The following is a 14,567-nucleotide window of genomic DNA, read 5'->3' as shown; positions in this document are numbered from 1 at the left end:
ACTGATTTTCAATCCAACCGGTGGGTCCGGTTCAAACAACATTAGTTTAGATACATATATTCTTTTTATGGGGAGAGATCCAAATCCACTTTTACCAATGTAAAATTTATTAGGAGTACATCATTTTAAAACCATTATATTTTTAGAGTGTAATTTTTACTTATATTTTGAGAAGTTTCTTATATGTTTTGATGTCCTAATATGCTTGTAAACTCATGTTTTGGTTGAATTTTGTATTTTGTAGGATAAAAAGAGAGTTGGAATCATTTGGAAGCCATATGGAGGTTTTTATGGACAAAGTGAAGTTTAGGTATTTTGTGGACTAAGAAGATGGGCAAAAAAAGTCGGAGAATAAGGTGTACCCACGACTTATGCTCGGAGAAACAAAGCTGCATGATTTTTTCTATAGTTTTCAATAAACTAATATCTTTTTGGAAGACTTCCTCAAAGTCTTAATTTATAAGATTGATTAGGATTTTATGGGATATTTTAAATTAAAACTTTATTTTGAACTCTTTTTCTAGGAGCTATTGGTGGGTGTTTAAAGAGGGTTTGGGTAATGAAAAAGGGGAACAAGATTTTCACATTTTCTTATGCTATTATTGTTCTCTTCATGGATTGTTAAATTCTTCATTCTAGTCAAAAGTTTTACCAAGGTTATTTATTCATTGAATTATGAGATTATTTTTTTCATGCTTTTAGATTCATGAATATTTTACATCTCCTATTCTTCATATTATTATTGATTTGGAAATTATATGAACTGACCACTCTTCAGTTTTTCAATTTAATATACAACTAATTATGATCTTCTCATCCGTAATTGTGGGAAGGTCATAATCCATGTAGTGATAACTTTGGTTATAAAGGTGTAGAATCTAATTTAAATTATCCACGCTGGTGTGAGATGGTTGGCTAGATTTGGGTCTTCTAAATCATAAGGTTGTTGGTAAATTAAATCCTAGGAGTATATCCATAGGACTATTTACCAGAAAGAGAAGTAATCATTCGAGCGTCTCTTTGAATAACGAGAAACTAATGAGAGATTAGAGCGTCTCAAGTAGCTATAACCAATTTATTCAAGAAGTATAGAAAATTATTTGCAAAATCAATGATCATTCAATGAATTAAAAACTGTTGTTGACACCATTTTTTTTGTAAAACGGGGTCGACTTGGATTTGAAAACGAAAATTAAAACGGGAGTCGCCACCAATCCTTTTTGATAAGGTGTGATCGGGTCACCTCGAAAAGTTTTTAATAAACGATTTGATTTTATTAAAGCAATGCTTTTGGTCTACGAAATTCAGAAAAACAAGTTTGGGAGTCGGTTACGTAAGAGGAAGAATTAGCACCCTCACAACGTCCAAATTTGGTACCTAGTTGATTAATTAGTGTCTTAGTGTCGAAGATTGAAAAATTTGAAGAGTTTTTTTAAAAATACGATCCTTAAAAAAAACTCGAATAACATGGATTGAAATTTAAGAGGATATTTGGCTATTTGGTTGAACGAGAAATAGAAACCCAGCACGTTAGGGCACGTTTTCTCAAATTTCCAAACGCAAAATATTACCTTGCTTTGAAATTTTAAAAGGATATTTGGCTATTTGGTCGAACGAGAAATCGAACCCAGCACGTTAGGGCACGTTTTCTTGATTTTCCAAATGCAAAATATTGCCTTACGTTCAAATTTTAAAAGGATATTTGGCTATTTGGTCGAACGAGAAATAGAAACCCAGCACGTTAGGGCACGTTTTCTCGAATTTCCAAACGCAAAATATTGCCTTACTTTGAAATTTTAAAAGGATATTTGGGTATTTGGTCGAATGAGAAATCGAAAACCAGCATGTTAGGCCACGTTTTCTCGATTTTCCAAATGCAAAATATTGTCTTACTTTGAAATTTTTGAATTAGAATGAATACTAATGGAATATTTGAAAATAGAATGCGCATTTTGATTACAATCAAAAAGAAATTTAAAAAAAAAGGGTCGTACACGACTAACAACGATGATGCGAAACACGTTTAAAACAATCATGACAGACTATGCATCAAAGAATACACATATCATTGATTCTAATAAATTTAAATATTAACATGCATTAACAAGAACAATTATGCCAATGACAATATCACAATAACAACAATAATAATAAATTTATTTTTTTGAAGTATTTAGCAAAAAGTAAATAAATAAATAATAGAATAAATAACATTATTAATGGCAAACATAAAATACACAAACCAATGAAAATAACAAAAAGATAAGATAAAATAAAAAAATACAAATTAGATTGTGAGTTGTAAATAAGTAAATGAGTGAATAAATAAAATATTAAAAGAGACAATTAATAAACCCTTTTTCTTTTTAAAAAAAACAAAAAAATGAAGTTAAACGGCTAAGGATTAAATTGAAATTGAAGTGAAATTCGGGGGTTTAAAACTACAAATAAAACAAAAAAGGAAGCTCGGGGCTGAAACAGAATGCGTACCAGGAGCGAGGGACTAATCGAGAATATTCCCCATCCCCAAAATACGACGTTTCAATGCGGATTAAAATGAAACCCGAATAAAAATCATCGGGCCAAAATGAAAGAAACAAATAGGACCCGATTGCGCAAAATTGGAAAGGAAGAGGGGCTAAATGTGCAAATAGCCTGTCTCAGCCGAAACGCGCGGATCCTGGCTACTGGGTCGGGTCGATTTCGGGTCTAAGCCGAAACGGCGTCGTTTTGGCCGCTGATGCAACGGCTCAAAACGGCGTTGTATTTATCCATATAAATATAAAAAAATCACAAAAAAACACTTCATCTTTCATTTTAAACAAAAAAACAGAGAGCATCTCAAACTCTCTCAAAAAAATTACCCTCCTCCACCTCTTAGGGTTCTCTGGCCTCCCGACGCGCCGCTGTTGTGGCCAATGGCCGACGGTGAAAGAAAAGGGGTTCTTGACCCTTGTTTCGTGGTGTACGCAAGTTGGGCTTTGACTGGAGGGAATGAAGAGCATTGCACCCCCCTTTTAGACACGATTTCGACGACGGCGAGGGAACCTCTGTTGATGGAGCCACGGAGCGATATAGGTCTCTTTCTAACCTCTTTTTCCTTTTCTTTTTTAATAATTTTCTTTTAGAACAGATTTTTAGAAAATAAATTAATAAAAAAATAAAAAAAATGAATAGATCCAAAGAAAAAAGAAATGAAGCCTCAACCTTTGTTTTCTTTTTTTCTTTTTTTTGATTTCTAACATGCGTAAAAAAATCATAAGTCACAGATTAGGGCTTTTATAGCCTGATTACAAACTCTCTAATCATTATTTTTTTTCGTTTTGCTATTTGTTTGTTGTTTTTTGTTTCTGCTGTTGCGTGTGGTTCTCTCTTGTAGGTGGTCTGACACGCGTGGAGGGCCGACGATAGGCGAGCAGCGGTGGTGGAATGCGCAGGCAGAGTGGCAACACGGCGCTGGAGCCTGGGCATGCGACGCTTAGGCCTAGGGTTTGCTGTTTGTTTTCCATTTTGCTGGGCTAGGGTTTCTATCATTCAGCCATTTGGGACATTTGTATTTTTAGGCTAATTTAGTTGTAATGGACTGGGACTATTTTGTTATTATTTTTTTGGGTTTAATCAATTCTGGCCCCGGGAAAAATGAGTTATTACAGCTGCCCCTCTTTGCTCGTTATCGTGTAACGAGAATGGAGTAATGACCAATTTTTTCCGGTCTTGCCAAATCTTGACTTCTTTGGTGTTCCTCTTCTTCAGGTGGCCTCCTTCAGTCCACTGTGTCTTGTTACTTCGATCCATTCCATTGCACTTCAGAGAGATACAGCTTGTAGCTTCAATCCACCGCGTCTTCTTCCTTCGATTCACTCCACTGCAACTTCAGAGAGATACGACTGGTATCTTCAGCCTGCTCCACTGCAACTTCAGGGAGATAAGACTTGTCATGGTAGATTTAATCCGACCTACTACAACTTCATAGGTATAGGATTCATCATTTTAATCCGCTCCATTACAGCTTCAGGGAGATAGGATTAATAGCTTTAATCTGCTCCGCTGCAACTTCAAGGAGATAAAGCTTGATGCGAACTGCTCTACTGCAACTTCAAAAAGATAAGATCTGTCGTTTTAATCCGCTCCACTGTAACTTCAGGGAGATATGATTGGTTTCTTCTGTCTCCTCCACTGCAACTTCAGGGAGATAAGACTTGATGCGATTTGCTCTACTGCAACTTTATAGAGATAAGACCTGTGGTTTTAATCCGCTCCACTACAACTTCAGGGAGATAGGATTGGTTTCTTCTGTCTGCTCCACTGCAACTTCAGGTAGATAAGACTGGATGCGATATGCTCTACTGCAACTTCAGAGAGATAAGATCTGTGGTTTTAATTCACTCCACTACAATTTCAGGGAGAGAGGATTGGCTTCTTCTGTCTGCTCCACTGCAACTTCAAGGAGATAAGACTGGATGCGATCTGCTCTACTGCAACTCCAGAGAGATAAGATCTATGGTTTTAATCCACTCCACTACAATTTCAGGGAGATAGGATTGGCTTCTTCTGTCTGCTCCACTGCAACTTTAGGGAGATAAGACTGGATGCGATCTGTTCTACTGCAACTTCAGAGAGATAAGATTCGTAGTTTTACCGATCTGTTCTCTAGGGAACATGACTTGTAGAATCCCTTTCATGGGCCTATTTATGCCTAGTGATTAAGATGTCATGATCAGAATGAATCAAATACTCCTAACTAGATATGTATGAATGATATTTGCATGAATGTAGAATGTCATGAAAGTGATCCCTTTTTAATGTTTGGGTTGTCGCTGTCATTGCTCATTGTTCATCAAGGTTCTATCATTGACATGTTACCATGCCTTCTTGTTCAGCTTGTATCTTTAACAGAAAATCCAAAGAAATAGTCACAATTTAAACTATTATTTCCCCAATTTTTCCAACCATTAAGTTGGTTAGTTCTAAACAATAGCCCTATTTCAGGTCCTCGTACTATTTAAAAGCTTTTAGAGTAATATGCATAACTCCTTTTGCTGGAATATTGTCAGTCCATTAATCGTTCCTTTAATGAAAAATGCTTGAAAAAGATTATCAAAATGGACAAGATGAAGTTTTGTTGAGAGCAAAGCTTGGAATGAATGAATTAATAAAGATAGCGAATTTTACTAGAATGAGAATAAATTAATCAAGATGGCGTATTTTGTCAAAATACAAAAATGAATAAAATGGAAATAGGTGCCCCAGATATCGCAGCATGAGCTTCTCTACACAAAACTTTTTGAGGAACCTTTGAACTTGATACATGTTTAGAAGTCCTAGAAGACTTTGTTGATGTCCTAAGATATAGCAGCCTTCCTTCTTGCTAATTCGGGGATGACAAGACTACCCCATGCCCCACATTTGATCAAAATTTAAATTGCCCTTTTTTTGGGTTTTCAATTCAAAACCCTTTTGGTCTCGAAGTGCCCTTCATGTGTTTTTTCTTTGGCCTCTCCTTTTTTTAGGTGAAGTACTTCTTCACTGAATCCGAATTCACAGGATTAGGCAGGCTTTTTCCATCCATCTCAGTTAAAATTAACGCTGCTCCAGAAAAAGCCTTATTTACCACATAAGGTCCTTCCCAGTTTGGCATCCACTTTCCTCTAAAGTCTTTTTGTATGGGAAGGATATTCTTTAGTACCAAGTCCCCTTCATAGAATTTTCTAGGATGAACCTTCTTATTGTAGGCTCGAATCATTCGCTTTTGGTACATTTTACCATGATGGATAGCTCTTAGACTCTTTTCTTCAATCAAGTTCAGCTGATCATATCGGGATTGGATCCATTCTACTTCGTCTAATTTTAACTCTGACAGAACCTGAAAAGAAGGAATTTCAACTTCGATGGGTAAAACTGCCTCCATCCCATAGACTAAGGAGAAAGAAGTTGCCCCGGTGGAGGTCCTGACAGACGTTCGATAATCATAGAAGGCAAATGGTAACTTTTCATGCCAATCTCTATCGGTCTTAGTCATTTTTCCCACAATCTTCTTGATATTCTTATTGGCGGCCTCTATCGCGCCATTCATTTTCGGGTGATATGGCGATGAGTTGTGGTGCTTGATCTTGAATCGACTATAGAGCTCCACTATCGTGCTATTGTTCAAGTTCAATGCGTTATCAAATATAATCCTTTCGGGCATCCCATACTGACATATGATCTCTTTTTTTAAGAATTTGCTGATTGTCGATTTTGTGACATTGGTGTAAGAAGTAGCTTTTACCCACTTAGTAAAATAGTCAATTACTACGAAGATGAATTGATGCCCATTTGAAGCTTTTGGTGATATTGACCCAATGACGTCCATGCCCCACATGGAAAAAGACCATAGAGAAGTCATGACATGAAGAGGTGAAGGAGGCACCTGAATTTTGTCCCCATAAATCTGGTATTTATGGCATTTCTTGGTAGACTTGATGCTGTCTCCTTCCACAGTGGACCAATAATATCCGAATCTCATGATTTGCCTGGCCATTGTAAAATCATTAGCGTGTGTTCCACAGACACCATCACGGACCTCTTCCAGGATTTGCCTAGCCTTAATAGCGTCCACGCATCTCAGCAACACATGATCCTTTCCTCTTTCATATAGGATTTCTCCATCTAAGACGTAGTCACTAGCTAGCCTCCTCAACACTCTCTTGTCATTCTCAGTTGCTTGGTCTGGGTATTCACGATTTTTCACATACCGCAATATGTATTGATTCCAAGGGTGATCGTCTTTTTCTTCTTCTTCGTCAATGTTGCAACAGTGGGCTGGAGCCTCATAAATGCTCATTTGGATAGGCTTTACATCATCTTGTTTATTTACTTTGATCATGGAAGCCAATGTAACCAAAGCGTCGGCCATCTGATTCTCATATCGTGGGAGATAACAGAAGGTGATGTCGTCAAACTGCTCAATTAATTCCAGGACTAGCTTTCAATAACTAATCAACTTAGGGTCTTTTGTTTCCCACTCACCTTTGAGCTAATAAATCACTAATGCGGAATCTCCATATACCTTAAGTACCTTGATTTTGCGTTCTATAGCCGCACGGATTCCCATGATACATGCTTCATACTCCGCCATGTTGTTTGTGCAATCAAAATCTAATTTGCTAGTGAACAGATAATGATCACTGTCTAGAGATACTAAGACTGCCCCGATCCCGTTATCCACAGCATTTGAGGCTCCGGGAAAGTTCAATTTCCAAGTATTGCCTTCTTGTGTGTTTGCCTCAGCAGTTGCCACATACATCAAATCCTCATTTGGGAAGTCAAAGTTCAAAGGCTCATAATCTTCTAGAGCTCTACTAGCTAGAAAATCTGCTATAACGCTTCCTTTTACGGCCTTTTGATTCACATAGGCTATGTTGAGTTCAGACAGTAGAATTTGCCATCGGGCCATCCTTCCGTTTAGAGCAGTTGACTCCATCATGTATTTCAAAGAGTCCAATTTTGAGATTAACCAAGTCGTGTGGTACAACATGTATTGTCTCAATCTTTGAGTAGTCCAGACCAAGACGCAACATAATTTCTCAATTGGCGAGTATCTTGTCTCACATTCGATAAACTTCTTGCTGAGGTAATAGACCACTCTTTCTTTTCGTCCTGACTCATAATGTTGGCGGAGCACGCACCCCATGGAATTCTCGAATACTGCCAAGTATAGTATCAATGGCTTGTTCGGGCAAGGTGGCATCAGTACTGGGGCATTGGACAGGTAATGTTTAACTTTTTCGAAAGTTTTCTGGCACTCCTCATCCCATACACCTAGATTGTGTTTCTTAAGGAGACAGATGATGGGGTCACATTTCTTAGTTAACTGTGAAATAAATCGAGCGATGTAATTTAGTCTCCCTAGAAAGCCTCGAACTTCTTTCTTAGTACGTGGCAGATGCAATTCTTGTATGGCCTTAACTTTATCTGGGTGAATCTCAATTCCCCTTTCGCTGACTAGGAATCCTGGCAACTTTCCTGATCTAGCCCCGAAAATGCATTTGGCTGGGTTAAGCTTTAGCTGAAACTTCCTTAACCTTAGGAACCGTTTTCTCAGGACTTGCACATGTTCCCCTTCTGTTCTAGACTTTGCAATCATGCCATCAACATAGACTTCAATCTCTTTATGCATCATGTCATGGAACAAGGTTACCATGGCTCTCTGATACGTCGCTCTCGCATTTTTAGTCCAAATGGCATCACTTTGTAGCAAAATGTCCCCCACATCGTTACAAAGGTGGTCTTTTCCATGTCTCCAGGATGCATCCTAATTTTGTTGTACCCGGAGAAACCATCCATGAAGGAGAACAGTGAGTATCCGGTCGTGTTGTCCACTAAGGTATCGATATGGGACAATGGGAAATTGTCCTTGGGGCTGGCTTTGTTCAAATCTCTATAGTCCACACACATTCGCACTTTCCTATATTTCTTAGGAACAGGGACTATGTGGGCTACCCATTTTGAATATTCGACCACCTGTAAGAACCCAGCATCAAACTACTTCTTAACTTCTTCTTTTATATTTAGCAAGACATCAGGCTTCATCTTTCGAAGCTTTTGTTGGACCGATTTACATTCTTCTTTTATGGGCAGTCGGTGTACCACAATATCAGTACTTAGGCCGGGCATGTCTTGATAGAACCATGTGAAGACATCTTTGAACTCCTGAAGTAACCCAACGAGGTCTCGCTTTGTTTCTTCAGCAATAGAAGTGCCGATTTTTATCTCTTTTCCCTCTCCTAAGCTAACAACTTCTACTCATTTCTTATAGGGTACGATTTGTTTCTCTTCTTTCTCCATCATCCTTAACAAATCAGGAGATAAGACACTGTCCTGGTCATCTTCAAAATCTTGAGGATCATCCGTACTCATGTCTTGTTCAAATAGGGATTCTGAGTCAGTAACAGCGTTGCTCACATCATTGATATCTAAAGACCTGTTATTGGGACGAAAGGAGGTCCAAAGAAAGAAGAATCTAAGAATAATTGTATGCATAGTATGATTATAAATGGAATGAAACGAATAAAAGAATATTTGCTCAAAGTGAGACTGAATGATATGTTTTCATTGAAATAAGATTCTGGACATGTGCCTTTTACAAAAGATTCCTATTGCCCTCAGGCTTAGGGCAACAAGTGTTCTGAATATTACTCTAAATTAGTTCTAAATGTTACAGGGATCTCTTCTACAGTCCACTTGTTTATAACACTTCCAGGTTCGTAAGGGCGAATGCCTGAAGTACTTCCTTCTTCGATTTTTTATTTAAATATGGCATTGATGTTTAGGTTTCTTAACCTTTCTTCTGTACTATCCCTTCTTGATGTCCTTCATTTAGGATAAATAGTTCCCCCTGATACGAAGGTCCTGGATATGTGGGGGAAGGTTATAGGTTTCCAACCGACTTCTTCCCTACTCAAACGCGCCTTCCGCCTCTCTTGCCTCTTTTTCAACTCTTTCATTCTTTCCTTCGCATTTGGCTTAAATCTTAAACCAAAGCTGTCTCGTTTATCCTTCATCATTTGTGCCTCTATTCTTCCTTGAAGACATCTTCCAAGTCCTCTCCCGGGCACGGCTCCTTTCCCAACCGCCATTTGCAGTCCCATCCTCATGGTTTTGGATATGCTGGGTATCGGGATCTTATTCCCCTCGACCACAAAGGTTGCGTTCACGAATTCTAAGGATCGAAAGGAACATTTGATCACCTCGTCATTCGTTCCTAAATATTGTGCGTCGCTGGTTACCGATGCAATGATGTCTTCCTCAGCGCTTATCATAACTAATCAGCCTTCTGTTACCAATTTCAACTTTTGATACAATGATGAAGGCACTGCTCCTACTGAATGAATCCAAGGTCTTCCCAACAAGCAATTATACGAAGGCTTGATATCCATCACTAAGAAATCTACCTCATATGTATTCAGGCTAATCAAGATGGGAATTTCTATTCTTCCCATTACCCTCCTTTCAGTGCCATCAAACGCCTCACTATATTCTGGCATGATTTCATGTGAGAGCTATCTACCGGCAACCTGTTTAAGGTGGATAAGGGTAAAACATTCAAGGCTGATCCATTATCGACTAACACCTCGGGCAACGTGTATCCCTTGCAGCGAGTAGTGATATGTAGGGCTTTGGTGGCTCATTTTCCCACCGGCGGTATTTCATCATCATTAAAGAAGATGAAGTTGTCGGCACTTATATTGTTAACCAAGCGGTCCAATTTGTTCACCGAGATATCGTTAGTGACATAAGTTTCATTTAGTACTTCTGTCAACGTATTACGATGTGTCTTTGAACTTAGAAGCAACTCAAGCACCGAGATACGAGTCGGTTGCTTATGTAGTTGTTCCACCACGCTATACTCGTTGTGCTTTAGGAATTTTAGAAATTCTCTAGCCTCAATTTCAGTTACTGGCTTGTTAACATACGATTCAATTCTAGCCATTTTTCGTCCCCTCGCTCAGCCGCTAAGACTTTTCCTTTTGTGGGTTCCACTCTTGTATTTTCCGGATCGTAGCGTTTTCCACTTTGTGTATAGAAGCCTACATCATCACCCTCTTTTGAGGCGTTTACCTGGTTCACTTCTCCCAGGATCGTCATGTTGTAATCGTAATTCCAATGGACTCTTTTGCTATCCTTGTAGAGAAAGGATACGGGTTTTTGGATTAGGAACCTTGGCGCTATTTGTATTCCAGATTCTGTGCTCTTTGGCCTTGAAATAATCACCACTGGGTGATTAACCCTTTGGGCTTTTCCTGTAGATCCTTCGTTCGAGCGTAAACTTCCCATTCTTCTAATACTTCAACCTCTTCATAAAACTCAAACTCTTTGTTATCCATTAAGTTTTGCACCATGGTTCTGAACTCGGTGCATTTTTGGATGTCATGACCCTCTTCAGCATGAAATTTGCAATACTTCCTCGTTCCTTCGAGCATTTCCGTGAATCTTGCTTGATGAGACCTCCATCTATCATTCGTCTCGAAACCCATCTCAGTGGGGTTTTTACATCCGCAATGTCAACTTTGATTCTCCATCCCCTACTCTCGATTATCGCGTTTACCCCTTTATCAGCATGATTGGGTAACTGATTCCCTGCTTACATTTGGCTCTAATGGGTCGTCAAACTTTACAATCCCCATCCTAATGAATCTTTCCACCAGTTTCTTAAATGCAGTACAGTTCTCAATCGAGTGTCTCGTAGTTCCTGCGTGATACTCGTATTGGGCATTCGCATCATACCATTTAGGGTATAGAGGTTGCATGGGTTTTAGATAGTATGGAGACACCACATATGCATCGAATAAGTTCTGGTATAGCTCTCTATACGCCATTGGGATGGGTGTGAATTGGAGTCTTTCTATATTCAGCCTTGCGTTGGATTCCTACCTTGAAGAGCCTTGATGACTAGTGGTTACTGCTCTTGCTGGTCCCACCGTGATTGGTTTAGAATAGCCCTTGTTAAACATACTTGCATTGTTTATCTTGTGCTGTTTCTTTCTTGGGGCTAACCTCTTGGCACTTTCTCCTGCTTCTATCTTCCCGCACCTTATGGTGTTCTCTATCATTTCTCCAGACATCACTATGTTTAAAAAGCTCTTAGTAGTGCTGCCCGACATGTGATTGATGAACGAAACCTTCAAAGTATTGATGAAAAGTATAGTTGTATCTTTCTCAAAAAGTGGTGGTTGGACTTGCGTTGCTACTTCTCTCCATCTTTAGGCGTACTGTCTGAAGCTTTCACTAGGCTTCTTTTCCATGTTCTGCAATACAATTCAATCGGGTGCTATATCCATCACGTGACTATACTGCTTCATAAAAGCCTGTGCCAAATTCTTCCATGAGTGGATTTTGGCCCGGCTCAATTGGTTGTACAATTTTGCTGCTGACCCGATGAAACTGTCTTGGAAGCAGTGGATCAAGAGTTGATCATTGTTGATGTATCCCGTCATCCTTCCACAGAACATAGTGATATCAACTTCAGGGCAGCTAGTCCTGTTATACTTTTCGAACTCCGGCATTTTAAATTTGGGAGGGAGCACCAGATCAGGTACCAAACTCAAGTCCTTAGCGTCCATTCCTTGATGGTAATCAACATTTTTCATGGCTTTAAACTTCTCCTCTAGCCACCTACATCGGTCTTCTAGTTGTTTTGGCAAGTCCGCTCTTTCCTTCTCCATTTCTGCTACGTCATCAAGATCGGGAACCACAAGATTGGTAGGATTATCCCCAGGATTAGAAAGCTGAGCCTGTTGGAAAGTTCATCGACGCTGGGCACCGGCCTGGTATTGGGATCTAATGGTGACAGGTACTCTTTGCAGGCACATATCTAGTTGTGCCTAGGTGCTCGTCGGGGTGAAACCTGGAGGATAAACAGGGTTCTCATGATCAACCCCAGAATCAACTACAGGGCTTTTTCCTTTATCATTCCCTCCAGCCAATAACTGCGCCAATTGGTTCATCATAGTTCTTTGGGATTCTAGCATGTCTTGTTGGATTTTATCCAATCGTTCTTACATCTGATCTTGCATCTTCTTTAGCAATTTTTCCAATCTTTTTAACCTCTAATCCATTACTTTTGTTTGGCGATGAGTACCGTAGTGATATTTGGTTGGTGAATTTTTGTTGGTTTCTAGAGTAACTGTCATAATTTTAATTTATTAGAGTCTTTTTTTTTGAAAATTGAATCCATATATGAGATGTAATGCAGATGAATGAATGCAAAAAAAGGTGTTGATTCTAATTCAATTTCATTAGAAAAAACTCGATTAGAAAACAAATTTCTTTACATATACAACTTCGCCTTTAAACTCAAAGCCTTAACCTTCCTAAGAAGTCAAGCTAACTCTCGGCCTCGGTCTGTTTCTGACTCATATTTTAAACTCAATACATCAGCTTGAACTGCTAAGGATTGCAAATGATCAGCTACTTCCCGCACTTGAGTCACAACTTCACCCATAATGTAATCCCTATCTCTAATTTGACTTTGGGAATGAAAGAGCTCCTCTTGGCACCATTCGTTACCCCTCTCAAGAAGTTCCACTCGTAATTCAGAGTTTTGCAATGCGTCTTCGACCTCTTCTATTTTTCCCTTCAATTCTTCGATCTTACTTAAACTTGCTCTTAACTCGATCATAGAGCCACGACTACGGTACAGGTGAATCGACTTCTCTAACTCGGCTACTCAGGCTTTTAATCTCGCTTCTTCATTCTAACATTCTATCAAGTTTTTCTCCAAAGCGCTCTCTCAAGCTCGGGCGTCTTGAAATTTCTTTTCCCACTGATTAGCATTGGTTTTTTCTTCCTTGATCTCCTGACGCCATTGCTCCGACGTTTTACCCAAACCAACCGTTCTTATTGACAAACGTAGCTTCTTATAATCTTTTTTTAGACTATCTAAATCCTCTTCAGCCTTATTCTTCCCTTTCCTTAATTTTTCGGCTTCTAACTTGTGGATATCGACATCTAGTCCCAACCGCATCTTTTCCTCTTCTAGCTGTTCTATCTTCTTTCCCAACTCTAAACTTCTGTTTTCAAAGTCCTTTTTGATGATCTCTAATTCTGACAGCACTACTTGTACTTGCTCCTTTATAGATCGAACGCATTCTTCTCTCGGCCTTGGGATGTTGTCATTGACCCTTTTACTCCACCACTCATAATATTTGGGAGTTTTCATTGCTCCTACGGTAAATCTTTTCATCCGGTGAACTTATTTCCAAGCGTTAGACATTTCTCAAATTTTTCTCTTATAGTTATCATCCTTATAAGAAAACTCACACTGAGCTAGCCCTTGCGTTGCCGGTATGAACTATCTTGATCTATATTGTCTTAATAGGAGCAAAGAGGTATCCAACAGCTCCCCAAATTCCAAGTAAAGGGACCCAGTCGAAGTCCCCACATCGATATAGGATCTCGTCGGGCACCATCCAATGAGCTTTCCATTCAACGTTATCCTCTTGAAGATTTTAGAGAATCGCCATCCATTTTTCTTCCGTGATGTCATCTCGCCTAGGTGTAACCACTAGTTCCTTTAATGCGTAGTAGTTTTTTGAGAAGACTCGATAGGAAACATTTTCCACCTTCTAAAAGTGACTATAGAACCACATCAATAGCAGTTGCGCGCATCTGATGAGCCTTCCTTCACCTGTTCTTCGACACGCATTTAGAGACACGAAGGTTTCAGCCAAAATCGCTGGGACTGGTGTGACCCCCTTGTCAAGCCTATCAAACAGATCTGAAACTACTTCATCCACATGCCCCAATGCCTTGGGGAAAATAACTAAGTCGTAAATGCTCAAGGCAAAAATGTCAACCCTCTTCTTTACATCCGGATGTGCCAAGATCAGATCTCGCAAATTTTTTCACGGTATGCACTTGCTGTCTCCCTTTTGCTTAATTCGGGCTGCGACCCATTGCTCTCTCATTCCTGTGATGCACATTAGTTTCTTCAAGAATGTCGAAACTTTACTTGCTCTCGAATAAGCTTTGTCAGTTTGGGTCCTCAGACACCGTAGCAAGATCGTATATTCTTCTACTGTGGGTAC

Source organism: Gossypium hirsutum, chromosome D09, assembly GCF_007990345.1.
Source record: "Gossypium hirsutum isolate 1008001.06 chromosome D09, Gossypium_hirsutum_v2.1, whole genome shotgun sequence".
In the NCBI taxonomy this organism is placed as follows: Eukaryota; Viridiplantae; Streptophyta; class Magnoliopsida; order Malvales; family Malvaceae; genus Gossypium; species Gossypium hirsutum.
This window is presented reverse-complemented; position numbering follows the sequence as displayed.